We start from the raw sequence: 12,460 nt of genomic DNA on the forward strand, positions 1-12,460 counted from the left end.
TTTGCAAAACCATGCTGAAGTCAGTGAAAGGCTCCGGCTGGATCCAAAAGTCTTTCAGGTGAGGCTGAGCCTGAGATACAAAGGCTCATAACTAAAATGCAACACTACTTAACGTACACTGATTTCATTAACACATTTTCTATGTTCTCCTTACCAAAGCATTTACAAGGACCTTAAGGCTGTCAGGTATGTTTGTTGCTTTTCTTGAAATTAAGAAAACAAAACATGATTTCTTTTTAGTATAAAAGGTCCCAGAGATCATTGGATCAAGATGTGATTTTAACACTCAGTGGAGCAAGCTTCCTCTAAATGTTAAGGAGAGGAGAGGGCAATCCATCTCAACCTACAGCAATATAGGTGAGAAGTGCTGCTCTCCAATCTCTGATCGTACTTGTTGCCCTTCTTCGTGTCTTTTCAGTTCTATCAGTCTTCTAGATAAAGACCAGAACCACCCACGCCATCAAAGATGCTGGCGTACTATAAACCTACTATTTCTTATTCCTTTAACACTAATTCTTAAATGTTCTGCTTGTATGTTGATCATCACAAACTACTGAGTTGTGTTTGTAAAAAGAAGTTATCACCAGTGACGTCAAGATCTCTTCTCAACAGACCCCACTGCTGTGTATGCGTATTTTAGGGTATATATGGTAGAATTGGTGTGTTTGTATAGATGCATATACTTGTGTGTATATAAAAAAATTGAACTTACCAACATTTAGTCTCACATGCTGCTTTGCTGCCTTGTCACTAAGGATCAGAAGTCTCTGTGCAACTTTTCTCAGCCAACTTGATAATTTCATTATTTTTTTTTTTTCCAGAATAGTAAAACCACATTTTTTAAAGGAAATCCACTGATAACCTCATACTAAGGAAAGTAATCATTTAGTCCTATTTTTCTCCCTGACCCATTTTTTAAAAATCAGTAATTAATCCATGATATACATTCCCTCTTATTGCTTAACAGCTTCATTTCCTCAAGAGCCTCCACTGAATGAACTCATTGAAAACCGTTTAAATCCAAGTGTAGTACGGCAACTTGATCACCCTAATTCACATGCTTCTTGGTTCCTTCAGGGCCCTCTGCTCGATTTGCAAGGAGTGACTTTGGTCTCCAAAATCATGTTGTTTCCTCCCCAGTATTCCTGGTGTAAGTACAACTTTTCTTTAACAACTTCGTTATTCATTCAGTATAGAAGTCAGCCTTCCTGGTGTGCAGTTTCCCTGTTCCTGCACCCCCTTTTAGAAATCAGCATTGCATATCAGATCTGTCCATTTTCCTGGTACCAAGAACAATTTAGGAGACAGTTTTCATATCATAGTTCAACAATTTCATTTCTGAGTTCCTGTGGAACCTGTGAGCAATTGTCATCTGGTCCTGGAGACTAATTTCCCTCCTTTTTACTGATTTTGTCTAAAACTTACTCTTGTCACTTCCAATGAAGGAAGACCCTCACACAGTGAAAGACTGATATGAAAACTCCCCTAAACTCTGCCCAAAAAAAGCCAATGCAAAAAATTTATTTTGCTGTCATTAACTGACTTTATCTTCCTGGAGCGCTCCTTTTCCATCCTCCTCTTTAGATAGCATGCTCAAAGACTTGCTGGAAAGATTCCTCCTCCCGGTATCTCTGCACAAAATTATTATTTTTTTTTTTAATTACTCTTCCTCCATCTTTAAGGAGTGCTTCAGCTGCCCTAATTCACTGGCAAGCTCTGTTACCCATGTTATAGAAAACCAAAGGAAATTATCAAAATTGAATTGCTAGGCATTCCACAAGGAAACCAGTTTCATTTTAAATCCTAGTAATAGGCTACTTCCTCTCCTTCCCTACACATTTTGATGACCAAAAAACCAGTTAACACTAACAGCAGCCTTACTGCCAGCTGAATTGATACAACTGGGATAGTTTACACCTCCAAAGCATCATTTCAGCTTTTCTGCAAATTCAGTGAACATGACTGAATTGGTTTGGTTCTAACCATGTTTTCTAAAACTTTCTCCATGAAGCAGCTCAATTTGTTTTCCTCGTAAAAGTATAAACTACTGAAGCTGTGGCCAAATGTTTTGCTCAGATTTTCAAAATCAAAGGGGATATGCCTACAGGAAATTCTTCTTATATGAAAATAATCACATTCCAATAAAACGCCGAAAGCATTTCAGAAATAAGTAATCTGCTATCACTGACTTACAGAAGGGCACCATCACCTACACCGGAGCTTTCAAATGACTAGAATAAAATACAACCCTGTATTCATGGAACATCCTGAAGCCTTCCAGAGCTGATGATAAGATGAATAATAGCAATAATGAACAATGCACTGCTATTTTTTCATTACTGAGTAATTCACTTTAGTAGTCATTAGGCAATTTCAGATTGTTAAAATGAGATGCTGAGCTGTTGCTGCTATGTTTTTTTTTAAGCTTCAGATTCCTGACTTCAGCTTGTAGTGATGCAATACTGTAAAAGCAGATCCCTCTGGTTTCCAAGAATAGTTTTACTGAGTACACAATTAACTAAGCAAGAACCCAGGGGTTCTGCAAATGATGTACTGCTGTTTATTGTTTATTATTTCTCCAGTAAACCTGATTATTTCACCAATAAACCTTATTAACTGAGGTCCTGTACAACACCAAAAAAATAAAGACTGCAAATAATACTTTCCTTGTGCTCTTGATTGGGTACTGTAATGTTCTGCTACATTACCCGCTACAGAAAATTAAATTATACGCTTACTTTATGAATTTTCTCACCTGCCAACACTGTTGAAGGCTGTTATATCAAAGAAGTTCATTTATATCAAAGGTTATCATTAAGCACAGATTGGCAAAAGATAGTGCAATTACCATTTTATTGGCTTTCATCAGCAAAAAAACCCAGCAAGAACATGTATTACTACTACATATTTATGACTTAATTCAGTAATGTTTACTCTGCTTTTTGAGCTTGCAAGCAGGCAACATAAATGTTTAATTTAATTGTCGAAGTATTCAATGTAAATTCAGTTACAATATCAGTTTCCATTAAGCCAATCCATTACATTTTTGACAGATATACTGTAATGCTACAGGAGATTTCACCACCAGAAGGGATTGATAAAGCTCTCCTAGAAAACCTCCAACAGGCCTACAGTGCACACAGCAGCTCAAACAAAGAAGGAGCCAAGGGCCTTTGCAACTGATGTGAGTTCTCAGAGAAAACTCTCAGACCACCCTCTGTAACAGGATTATCTCCTTGGATCTAGCCAACCTTCATTCAGACAAAGAACTGAAAAGCAAGGTTAAAATACAAACAGGTCTATCCTTCCTGAGCCTAAGCTCCTCTATCTCATGTCAATCAAACTGAGCCCCTGTATGCCAAGGAACACATGGAAAGTCAGCCTAAAGGTAGTTTTGTTATTACTTGGATCTCTATTTCTTCTGTGCAGGAAATACCAACTTCCATCGCTTTTGCAAAATGGAGGTACTGAGAAGAATGTTGGTTTCCATATCTTCCTCAAAAGGACTCTGTTTAAAAAAGTCATTTATAATGGCAAAGCAAACAAAAAAGGTAAATTAACAACCCTACTACTGTGACATAACCCATATAAAATTCTTCTATGATAACAAGATCAATCGTATTAGAAATATAGACATTTTAATTGCAAACATCTGTGTAATCTTAGAAAAAGAAGGCACAAAACCAGAAGAGTCACATGCAGCACAGCAGGACAGAACTGCTCCATTTGATCAGTATGGCAAATTACATGAACACCAGAATAAAGACAGGACCAATAAAGCAGCATCCAAGAAGTTGTAGTATTTTTACAAAACCAGTTTACTCACATCTTCTTTCTAAACTGATAGATCTTCAAGGAATTAGCATCTTAGGGATGCTAGGACATGGCACACCATCAGTGCAAATGAAAACTGTTTCTCAACCACATTTTTGAATTTTTCATTTTTAAAGGAGTATGTTTCAAGTGTGTAATAAACAGCTCCACCTACTGTCCTAGAAGCAAGGAAAGCATTTCCCAAAACTTCATTTCCAGGCTGCGACAAGTACAACATATCTCTTACAAGCCCCTTCCATCCTGGCTGTAATGTAATGAAGGGCTATGTCTCAAAAACCTTAATATCCAAGCAAAAAGAAGAAAAGAACCAGTCATGTAATACCCCACTCTGAAGTTCTTCAACTCTCCTTTAGGCAGCTGAAGGTCCATCCCAGCCACAAAAAGCGTAAGAAACCCACTGAGATGCCGACCCTCCCGCTCAGCTCCTGACACAAAAGCCTAGAAAAGAAGGGAAAGACACTCCCCGTCAGGTCCTGGTCTCTTGATGTCTTGCAAGAACAGCTGCCTCTCACTGCCAATGTCTGTCTCACTGAGAAAAAACATCTGACTGAAAAACACTAAAGCACTACGTAGGCCAAATCAAAGCTTGACACAATCTGTTGCGGATTTTTTCTGAATTTTGAACATGCAAGCTTCGTCAGTACAAGAGGGAGTGTGTCCAGAAACGGGAAAAGAGAGCCAGCTTGAGCTCGGATCTTCTGCACAACATGAGGAGCAATGCTGTACCCACCCCTCCCAAATCAAGGGGCAAAATTCACTTCATTAGTTCCTACACTTTCACAGTGGCTCAGCTGTTTTGATGCATTGGTTGGACGTTACACACACCAGCTTTTCTTAGTGAAACTCTCCTGATAAAGAAATCAATTATAAATGGAGAAGAAGGAAAGACTATACTCTCTTTCCTTTCAAGTATTAGAAAAATATTCAAATACTGCAGTAATGTGGTACTCAGAAAAACACAACTTGCGATCTTTGAGACTGTGCCCCAAACTATGGTTGGGGCACTCACAAGATTCTTCAAAGGCTCTCAAAGTAGGGAAAAGTAAGTTTATTTAACTCAATGTCTTAAAAACAGAAAGTCTCCTGTTTTAAGTAACCATTAACTTAATATATACGAAATTAACACAGATACTACTTACATGCTCTACAGGACAGATGGATTTCTTATGGTCCAAATTAAACAAGTATAGATCACCCATAACTGCTACTCTAATCAGCAGGCTGTAAGCACCTTTGAAAAAACAGAGCTACTAAGAAGCTTGTGAAGAAAGCAGAGCACAACTTGTGTGGCTGGCTGTTTGGGAAACATCATGAGACTGCACTGTTGTAGCGTCCTGGCAGCATTCATCACCAGCTATCACCCATGGGTGGGATGATGTCACTAGATTTGTAACTACTACCAACTGTTCAAAACTAATGTGGCTTAAGATGGCAAAAATACCCTTTGTGCAGAAAAGAAAAAATATTTGGGAAGTTTTTGTGGGTTTTTTTGTTTGTTTGAGGGTTGTTTTTTTTTTAAACCCATAAGACTAGGATGATTCAAATAAATTCCACTGAAGTTAATTTTGCTGAGAATAAGTTTTGCTCACATGAGAGCCAACTGGCATGAAGAGTCATATCAACTGATGATAATACACCTACTAAAGGGAAGAGTTGTGCTGGGAATTTGAGAATAACCCAGCTTAATTTGCTTTCACCGGGTGACACTGAAGTAGTGACGTTACAGGAGAGAGGTGTGCAGAGGAGAAGTCACAGTAGCAGCACACAGCTTTCTTTTAAACGGTCCTGCCGTCTTCCCCCAAAGCCTCAGGTTGGATCATCAGTCACACTACTTTACTCTGATTTTCAGTGCTTCTATAAATGTCATCTGCCAAATTTGAAGCCATCAAATGCAAGGCTTACAGCCCAGAACGCTAACCTGCAATGAATCTGCCAAGATCCTTATCCTAGCAATGTTTCTCTGTCTCACTCTGACTAGAGTCTGCTTTAGCATCTAAATTTAGAATCTGTCACTGTATCAAGTAGATGGCACTACAAGCTTTGGCTGAGGAACAGTGGGGCACACAATTAATAAGAGTATATTCCAATAGCAGCACAGCTCAGAAAGATGCATAAACTAATACAAAACCACCTAATTCTTTTAGGAAAAAGCAGCTACACCTTCTTGCCCTTTGCAAGGGAAGCTAGCCAGATGGGCAAGTGCAGTTCCTGGCAGCACACTGCTGCCAAAACTTTCAAAAACAGAAGCTGCAAGTTTAAGACTGTCATTTTTTATAAATACAGACCTATTCAATAAATATGAAAACTTTTTCTATGACCAGGAATTTATATTAAATACCTGGTATAACATCTTAGTCCTTAGTTATTAGGATAGCATGTGGGAATATGTCCATTCCAATGAAGTTATGACTTTTCTCCTTTCCCAACAGTGAAAGTAGGGCTGGCTGAAGCCTGGTTTCACCTCAGGCATCCACAATAACTGTCCTACCCTAAATTATGCCTTGCCATGACAGCACCCCCCTTGCCTGCTATTATCTAGCCTCTCTCAAGCACACTGGGACACACAAGAACTGAGCATGTTGATAGGTGGAGGCTGCACACCTTGCTTCATGTTCATCAACACTACACTGAGAGGAGTTCAAGCTGACTTTAACAGGGTAGACAGAACCATTCATGCATGCAGGGCATCACAGACCCCCCACAAAACAATGCCAATAAATGCTTTGGTGTGCTGAGACTAAATTCCATGAAATTTCTGCTACTTTGCAAACAGGGATACCTGAATTAGCTCTAACGTTGGGCACTACCTGAGCTGATGTGACTACAGTGAAGATGCAGTTTTCCTGCTCCATCTTGTTTTAATTTCCTTGTCCAATGAGACAGAAAAGCTACAGCTATTCATTCACATATGCTACTTAATATTTGTGTCACTGACCACTGCAATACAAAAGCTCAGTAAATTCAGCAGTGGAAAACAATCAATTTAACTCAGCTCTAAGGAAGCAGAACAGGATTCAGACATTTGCTATTTGGGATAGGCCTTTTACGGAGGAGATCTCCCAAGTCACTGCATGGGCAATCAAGTTTCCTTAATGTGTGCCATGAATGCTGCAGCAGAGTAAGCAAATGGACTGTCCTCCTTTAGAAAAGTACAGTCAGAAAACACTCAAGACCCATGAGCACACTGTGTCAGTGTCCAGCAAGAAAGTTCACACAACTTGTCTCTTATAGCCCTTTCAACCCTGTGATAAATGCAAACCCAGGCAAAGCTTTAGCATCATGGTAACAAAAGTATCTGTTGCAATTAAAACTAGTGTTAGTAATCTTATGCTTTGCATGTCTCCCAGTTTGAATACATTGGGTCAACCCTCATTTTGTTCTCTATTATGGTTAAACAAGGTAAATCCTGTTTTTCTTTAGGTGGATAAAATGTGAAATAATGTAAAATCCTGACAAACACTAAGTGTCTGAAAGTCAGTGAAACATATGGCCTGACTCACAGAACATACTAAAAAAAAAAAGTATTATCTCCTCTATTTTCTGTAATGTCCTCTTTTGCTCAGTACAATAAAGTAACTCAGTAAAGGTGCCTTAACACTGAATTCAGGTTGGTGTTCTATGAGAGATTTTAAAATAATTTTATCAGAACAAACTATCATATTCTGAAACAGATTTAGTATTTACATCTATTATAGACTTTTAGTTTCATATATTGTAACATGATTAACCGCATAATTCTAACAGTCTCAAAAAATGTAAAAATATAAAGACAAAAAAGTGAGGGAAGAAAGAATACATACACAGCACCAAGAACAATGTGCATAAGATAACTTGGTTCATTATTGGCATTTTTATTATGAAAAGAGACAATGAAAGCTCTTTTGTACTGAAAAAAGCAGCAGTAGCTGTTCAGATGCCAAGCCTTAAGGGCTCCATATGTCTTATCACCTAAAAATCCTAAGTTTATTAAATTCCAGAGGGGGAAAAAAGTTCATAGCAGAAATCAAAGTCATTGCTTTGTCTTCTTTTAAAAAAAAAAAACAACAACAACCAAACAAAAAACCCAAGAACAAAAACATCTGCACATGGGAAAACCACTCCAGCTGCATCTAGACATGCATCCTAAGAAGGGTCAGAGTATAGGCTAACTAAATGTCTAGATTATGTCCATTAGAGCATGAGTTTCTCTAGGCCTCCTCAATACAGGAATCACTCCTGATTCAGAAAAAGCACAACTCTTCTCTCCTCCAATTCCTTACATATGCAACAGGGATATTTTGGAACATGTTAAGAAAATTAAATTCATTTAGACCAATACACAGGCACGATGGAGATTTGGGCCATTAGAGAATATTTTTCTTTTTTATTTTTTATATACAATACCAGATACTTTAAAAACCAGAACAATTCTTAACTTTCAAAAAAGTCTGTACTGTGATACAGTGGAGATACTCAGCAGGTATGCACTGCTGAAAGCTCGTATAAACAGCCAATTGACAACAACCATCATTAGTTCCTGGCCTGGACTAGATGGACTAACTGCCTGGGAAAGGCAAGTCCACAGATCACTAAGTCTCCATGCCTAATGATCACTGATATTATGAAGTTATAACATATCATGATACAACCATGATTTACAGCTTATCAGTGTGGTTCAGAATACAGTGAAATACTGCTCATACTTCACAGGTTAAAGAAAAGATCAGGACATGATTCTGTTTCTCACAGAGGTTAGATAAGAAAGCATTGCCATTCATTTGGTACTGGATACCTTAAAACATTACCTAGCTAATTTTCAATATCAAGACATTTTACTACCTCGAGCCTTGGCTGCAATTACCTGCAACCTTAGTTGCTGCAGATGCATTGAGAATGAAAAGATAATGCAAAAGAAGAGAGACTAAATTAAATGTTTCCTTAAGTGTTCATAGATCTTTGTACTTCATTAAACTAAGCTCTAAGCTTTTGTGGCTGACAGACAAAAGTATATTAATTTTAAAAGTATGTAGTTACAGTCAAAATTTGGTACTGTTTTTTCCCAAGTAATATGGCCATACAGTAGCTGGGCACCTTGTATTCACTTTTTTTTTTTTTTAATTAAAAGATTGATTTTACTCGAAATTTAAAACATGGAATTTCAAACAACTTTTAATACTAATTCTCTCAGTTATCTTCAGTGTCCTACCTCCTGTCTTTTGTCCTACTAAAGAGCAGGTGACTAAAAAGTGCTTTGAGTAACAGAAGCAAAGACCGAGGCAGCTGAGATATCTGTTTTGATGCTTCACATGACACACTGGAACAGAGAAATTTCTACTTTTTGAGGGTATGCATGTTAGGTGGCCAGTCACCCTAGGTTATACACAAAGGGTTATGGTAAATTGGGCAGGGAAGGGTCTACCTGAGATCATTTAGTTCATACCACCCCCCAAGGCAGAATCACTTACATTTATATAGCCCCTAGTGAATACTTCCTTATTCTCAAACACTTTTAGAAATGGAGATCCTGCAGTCTTTGTGGGTAAGCACTGCAAAGTCTCACTATCCTCAGTGTTTAAGGGTGCTTCCCAATGTGTAACACTGCTTCAATTTAAACCCATTAATTCATATCCTATCACCAGCTGTTTAGCCCCCCTCTTATTCCAAGAATCTTTTTACTTATTTGGTCTATGCAGTACCTGTCAGCCTGAATGTGTTAACCTGCAGGACCTCTGAAGTATAATATCTATGAAGTATTTCAGACTGATTCTTTGGTGCATACTATATTTATTTCACCTAAGTGAGGTTTCTCTGTGTTACAGAGCTGCTGTTCAACAAGCATTCAGGCTAAAAGCTATAGTACACCTACTGAAGGATACCTCCCACATCTTTCACAGTACATCAGATATGTTCAAATGGCGAGAATGTAAGAGTACATAAGACCACACATGCTCACGTTTTTGAATTCAATACACTTGACCTTCCTTCTTTTCACATGATGGTTAGGGATCTGTTCTGAGGTGTTCGTGCAATCGCCTTTCACACCTTACTAAGTGTCAGCCAAAACAAGCTTTGTATTTAAGAAACTATAAAGTAGCAGCTTGTATGATATGTCTTATGAGATACAGTGAATTAAGTTTGATTGGGGAACTGTCTGCTTTCTATAAGTGTTACCAGTCAGGTCCATAAAACACAACCCTTACCACATGCCACCCTCTCTTTCTCCCCCACACCACTTGGTGAAGTCCACAATGGAAAGGGAAATGCACAATACTTTGAGTCTACTTATTGTCCATACAAAGGCTAGTAGTACATGGTAAACATTTTAATGAGGTTGGAATTATGACAATTTAACCTCTTTGACTCAAGCATACATTATACACACATCCACCAGCTTAACAACAAGGCTAATCTTTACAAAAGACGACAGGCATGGTCATGAGATGGTCTACTACGAATTAATGTCATACTTTTTACAAAATTAAGAACTACATAAAGTATTTTGAAATCCAACAAATTTTTCTATAACTGGACTTCGTTACTTCTGCTATTCTACTACACCAACCATGAAATTAGCCTTTGTCCTGTTTTTATGTACTCTGATATTGCTTTCCATTTTGTACTATGCACCCCACTGACTCACTCATTTGATCATCTTTTGAGCACAGAATGAAAACATTCCCTGAGTAGGTCACACAAATAGGATTATTCTGAAGCAATTTCATCCAAGCTGAAACCTTAAAACACAGATGTGTAAGAGAAGAGGTCACAGAATGTTCTACTTAAAAGAGAAGGTACATGCGAAAGCTTTCTTCTAAGTAGAAACCAGTTTAAGATTAACAAAATGGGTAAGACTACCCACAAGGCATTGAAATCTGCTGTAGTAATGAATGCCAGGTGAAAACAAGTAACAGTGAAACACGACAATTTAAGTCAGTGATGTGGTATCCATCTTACAGTTACGGAGTCCTCACAGCTACCTTCAATCTTAAATATTCACAAACAATAGCTCAAGATCTTTCTAAAGCCTTGAATTCCTACTCATTCAAATAGATCAGATTTTTCAGGAAAGACTGTAGTATCTTACCTAATTAAAACCAGCAATGAAGATGCATCCACATTACATTACTACATTCATCCAACATCTTAAAATGTTTAGGGGAGGGATCATCTTTCACTCTGTCCTGACCAGGGCTTTATGAGTAAATGAATAAACAAAGGAATAATTTGCACCTAAGGTGTTTAGAACATAGACGATTCTGAAATAAGTAGCACAATTACAGTACCCTACAAATTATAATTTAATACAAAAATAAAGAGCCTTGCAATAAGTTAGGATGTGTGTGGACTGAAGTGGTATCTTTCCACTCACACAGTTCTGGCAAAAAATGAATTGAAAATTTTTGTTAAAAATAATTAAAATACAGAATAGCACAGCATCAGAAATAGGAGATCTACATTTCCTCAGCTAGCTGACTGAGTTCAGGTTACTCTTATTTACTTTGCACTGAAATTTCCCAAGAGGAATTCTTATTTTCATCTTGGTCTGACATTGCAACAAAGTGCACAACTTTGGCAGGATTTTTTGTATCACACTAACATGGAATTAGGCTTTAATATTTCAGTGGATGAAGAAAGCCTATCTTTGATTCTCTGAAATTCATGCTTCCCTATATTCTCTCTTGTCTCCAGAGCTTGACTAAGACTTGCTTTAATAGTCTTAATACTGCCTGAATTTTTATCATACAGCAAACTACACAACAGAAATCAAAACAAGTATCTTTTGCTTTTGATAGAGGTAAAACATCCAACAATAAAGTGGTAAAGATCAAATGCTTTTCCTTCACTTCTTGCGTATCTACATCTATAATTACTCATGACAGCTTCAGTTAACTGAATTTCAACAAAGAAGGTCAAATCATAAAGGCCTAATTAATTTTACAAACACACAGCAGGACAAACTAAGATTTCCCTGGGGAGTTAGAGAACCTGAAAGGACTAATTAAGAACACAAATAAGACATGATAGCTTAAAAATACAGAATTTTTGCATGCATTTTCATTCTGATCCAAACTGTCTGGAACACACTTCAAATATTTCATTGAGTTCTAGTTCCAAAGTAAACAAAGAGTGTTGAAAGATTACAGAGAAATTATTATCTTCCCCATTTCATTTATCTTCACTTCTGAGTCAAGGGAAACTCAATATTTCATCTGTGTTGATATATAGGACAGAGTAGGACAGCTAGTGGGTTTTACCAATGTTTAGTTTCCTAGTCTTACAATACAGGGAAGTTTACTCCCATTACAGGTTCCAGAAACAAATGCCTATATGAAATTTAGACCTTTTTGAAGTGAAAAACAGGAAAATATACTAGAAAGCCACAGATTCATTTAAATTTTATTCTGAAAAATACTCTGGTTAATTTCAAGATACTCTTTTTCTCCTTTCATCCAAAACTGATGAAAGAAACAAAATGTATCTGCAGCATGCATCAGCATGGTATGTTGAAAGCACACACCAGTACATATAAATTTCTGGCCATCCTGAATACAAAGAAAAGCTTGGGAGAAAACAAATCTTATCGGAAACCTAAAGTGATAAAAACCTCAATGCAAGTTACAAAAATACTCAAATTTATATTTTACTC

At 37.4% G+C, this 12,460-nt stretch overlaps 1 protein-coding gene across 2 annotated transcripts in view; it reads right to left on the reverse strand.

The window, feature by feature from the left end:
• MYRIP (myosin VIIA and Rab interacting protein) overlaps positions 1-12,460 on the reverse strand; it is a 216,088-nt gene that overhangs the window by 143,394 nt on the left and 60,234 nt on the right. The window lies entirely within an intron of this gene.

This window comes from Gavia stellata, chromosome 6 (assembly GCF_030936135.1).
Source record: "Gavia stellata isolate bGavSte3 chromosome 6, bGavSte3.hap2, whole genome shotgun sequence".
Lineage (NCBI taxonomy): Eukaryota > Metazoa > Chordata > Aves > Gaviiformes > Gaviidae > Gavia > Gavia stellata.